The sequence below is a fragment of the Orycteropus afer genome, unplaced genomic scaffold, assembly GCF_000298275.1.
Source record: "Orycteropus afer afer isolate SDZICR_OR568_19922 unplaced genomic scaffold, OryAfe1.0 scaffold00062, whole genome shotgun sequence".
Taxonomy (NCBI): Eukaryota; Metazoa; Chordata; class Mammalia; order Tubulidentata; family Orycteropodidae; genus Orycteropus; species Orycteropus afer.
The window spans coordinates 7,304,089-7,308,163 of NW_006921649.1; the positions used below are offsets into that span (position 1 = coordinate 7,304,089).

Here is a 4,075-nt window from a genome sequence, read left to right on the forward strand (position 1 = left end):
TTTTTAGTAAGAATTTGACTTCTGCTCCAAATTTTTCTCTCATCCTATCTGTGAGCAATTATTGTGACCTCAGTCAGAACAGTGGTGGCAGCCTGGCACCATCTAGTTTTTCTGGTCTCAGGGTAGATGAGGTTGTGGCTCATATAGTCTTGTTTCTTCTCTGAGGTTTTGGTTACCTTCTTATATATATACTAAAACCCAACCCACTGACATCAAGTTGCTTCCAACTCATGTTGTTGTTGTTATGTGCTGTTGAGTCAGACCCAACTCATAGTGAACCCCTCCTTGGGTTTCTGAGGAAGTATCACTACAGAAGTGGATTGCCCCATCTTCCTTCTGAGGAGTGGTTGGTGGGTTTGAACCGCCAGCCTTCTGGTTAGCAGTCAAGTGACTTAGGCGCTACCGGAGCTCCCTTCCAACTCATAGTAACCCTATATATAGATAGAGAAATTTATCTCAAGGAAATAGCACCACACAGTTGGAAAGGCTGGCAAGTCCCAAGTCTGTGGGTCAGACATCAAGCTGGAGGCTTCTCCCAACTCATATAGCTGTAGGGGCTGATGAACCCAAGATCAGTAGGCAATACAGTGGGCTGCTAGCTTCAGAGGCTGACAAATCCAACACTAGCAGGTAAGACAGCAGGCTGTTGGCTCATAGGCTGCAAAGGCAACAATCCCCAAATCGGCAGGCAAATGTCAGGCCACTGGTCCAAATCTAGATGATGAACCAGATACAGGATCCAGATTGAGCAGAACAGCCAGAGAGCTTTGCCAGTAAGTCCATATATATTGGAGGTAGGCTACACTCCTGAGGAAACTTCCTTTCAATTGATTGATGGCTCATGGCAGATCTCATAATAGTGTGATTACATTATATCAGATCTCATCATGGGGGGATGACTACATCATAACTGCTAAATCAATGAGAATCATGGCCCAGCCAAGTTGACACACAATTATCACAGCTGCAATGTGCTAAGCACTGTGTTGGGCTCTGGGAATAAAGTGGTGGAAAAATACAGAAGTGATTTCATCTCTGCCCTCACGAAAATCATGGGAGACTTGAAATAGATAATCATACCGATAAATAAATAATTCTAAATCACAATAAGAGCTTTGAAGCAAATTATCTGTTTGCTGCATGAAAGAAAAATGGGGGAGTGAATGGTTTGTTTCAACTAGGAGGTCAGAAAAGGTCACTTCATAGAGGTGACAACTAAGTTAGGTTTGCTTGGCAAAGTAGAAAGGGAGAAGGAGACCATACTTGTCACATGGGACAGAGTTGTCTGGTCATGAAGAAAGTGTTTGGCCTGTTTGAGGAATCTAAAAGAGCTCAGGCTGGCTGGGGTACAGTGAGCAAGAGGAGAGCAGCATGAGATTGGAGACAGGGGTCCAATGGAGCAGGGTGTAGAATTCACGCAGAGAACAAAGGGAAACCATCACAGGGACTGAAGGAATGTCATGATTGACTGACATTTTTACAAAGAAAATTTTGGCTTAAGTCTGGAAAGAACAATAGAGTTTGTCAATGGCATAAGAGAAAAAAACTTTGAAGAGGTTACTAAGTGGTTTCCCTTTGTATGTGACCTAACTGTCCTAATTAATTTCTGGTAGTAAAAGTAACACTGAGTACTCTTGAATATGCAGAAAGGAAATTCACATTTGCTCAGTAAGAGGTGCCTTTGAGGGATTTTATAATTTAATATAGGAGAAAAGGCCAGCAACATGGATAAGAATTAAGAGCAAGAGTATAGAAAAAGAACACTGCTCTGAATTTTGATTGGAGTCCTTGGTTGATGCAAATGGTTAACATGCCCAGCTGCTATCCCAAAGGTTGCAGGTTCAAGCCCATTCAGAGGCACCCTAGAAGAAAGGCCTAGCAATCCACTTCTGAAAAATCTGGCATTAAAGCCTCTATGGAGCATAGTTCTACGCTGACACTCATGAGGTCTCTGTGAGTCAGAATGGACTTGACAGCAATTACTTTGTTTTTAAGGGGGTGTGGTGGTTAAGTTTGTGTGTCAACTTGGCTGGGCCTGGTTGAGTGGCTGGGCAGCTGGTGGTAGTTATTCTCCATGATGAGACTGGCAATCAGCTCCATGGTGGGACCTACCACAAGCAGCTGAGTAGCTGCTTTCGGGGATGTGGTCTGCTTCCCGTATATAAGAAACAGCTTTGGGAATGGTCTCTGGCTTATGACATGCTTGAACACTGCATGTAGCCATGTCGTTGTTCAGCAATCTGCCATTCTCTGCCAGCCTTGGGACTTGCAATGGACTTGAATTAATGGCCTACTGTGTGGTTTGGTAACATTGGGACTGTGCCTTTTTACTTATCAACCTTGGGCTTGTCAGCCTCGGCAGCCAGCAGCTGTCTGAGTGAAGAAAAGCCTCTAGCTTCAGTGGGCCAGGAGCAGGAAGCAGAGCTAAAGTCCAAGGTGGAAGGGGTTTCACCCAGCCTCTAGAGCCTGGCACTTTGAACTTGGACTTAAAGCCTCCAAACTGTTAGAGAACAAACTCCTGTCTGTTCAAGCCATCCGATTTGTGGTATATTCTTGTCAGAGTGGAACTAGGTAACCAAAGCAGGGGGATTTAGATGATATGATTTTGGTCCTAGTCCTACCAATTCATGATTGTGTAATATGGGGAAGCTATTTAACTAACCCCTCTGGAGCTCATCTTCCCCAAAGGAATAATGATCCAACCATAGTGGGTTAATAGGAAGCTAAATTAAATACTGTAAGTGAAAGTGCTTTGTAAACAGCAATGCATTATTAAAATGCAGGATATCATTATCATTAACCATATCAATATATACAAAGTAATTATAATTATAGTTCTAAGTAAATATGGAATAATATTTTTTTTCTCTGATTGCATTCTGAAAATGGGTTACTAGAAAACAAAAATTTTGAGTTCTTAGATTGGTAGACTTTTCACCATATTTCATGCATCTACTTTTATTGTTTTAGATGCTGAAAAATTTTATAATTACTGAAAAAAATCATTTTTGTTCTTTAGAATTATATTTACTCAGAACTATAATTATAATTAACTATATATATTAACGGGAGCTCTGGTAGCATAGTGCCTAAGGCACTTGACTGCTAACCAGAAGGCTGGCGGTTCAAACCCACCAGCCACTCCTCGGAAGGAAGGTTGGGCAATCCTACTTCCGTAGTGATACTGCCTCGGAAACCCAAGGAGGGGTCGCTTTGAGTCGGGGCCGACTCGACGGCACATAACAACAACAACAACAACATATATATTAACATAGAGTAATTTTTAAAATTTTCCTCTCATATTGGTTTATACCATGTTTCCCAAATATTAGTCGTTTATATGTCACCATTATATTTTTTATCATAAATGTGTAAATATTTGTTTGGTATTTTATTTCAATTGAATTCATACACAGTTCTCTCCCCATGTTTTTTCTTTACAAATTTCAACCTAAAGAACATTACTCTCTGAAATCACAAAGTGGATATGCTTATTATATTTTTCCTAATTCCCATTAAAATATTGCATAACAATTACCACAAAAATAATCTAAACTATCTAACAGCATCTCATATAACACTAATGATATACAACTTTCAGTCAAAAAATAGACAGGCCTATAAGGTGGACAGTAACATCAAGGAGGTATACACTCCCTACACTTGGGAAATGATAGTTTATCTCACTCATATTTCATGTTTTTTTTTTCCACTATAAAAAATATCAAGGTCTTCCACTAGGCCAGTTGTTCTTAACATTAGAATTACTTGGGGAACCTTTTAAAACTCTTGATGTCCAAAAGTTATGAAAACTTCTCAGCCATAACCAAACTCCTAGAGGGAATGAGTCACTTGGTCTTGGGGCTCAGGATCTTAGTATTGGGGGATGTCAAGGTCAATTGGCATAACGTAGTCCACAGAGACAATGTTCTGCATCTTTCTTTGGTGAGTAGCGACTGGAGTCTTAAAAGCTTATGATAGGAAGATGGCGGACTAGGCAGAAGGATTGCACAGACCCTCTTCAACAAAGAAAAGGGAAACCAATAACTACAGACACAGAAGATAATCTTGGACC

General features: G+C 40.7%; 1 protein-coding gene across 1 annotated transcript in view; it reads right to left on the reverse strand.

Annotated features, from left to right (window-relative positions):
* SLIT3 (slit guidance ligand 3) overlaps positions 1–4,075 on the reverse strand; it is a 953,284-nt gene that overhangs the window by 495,757 nt on the left and 453,452 nt on the right. The window lies entirely within an intron of this gene.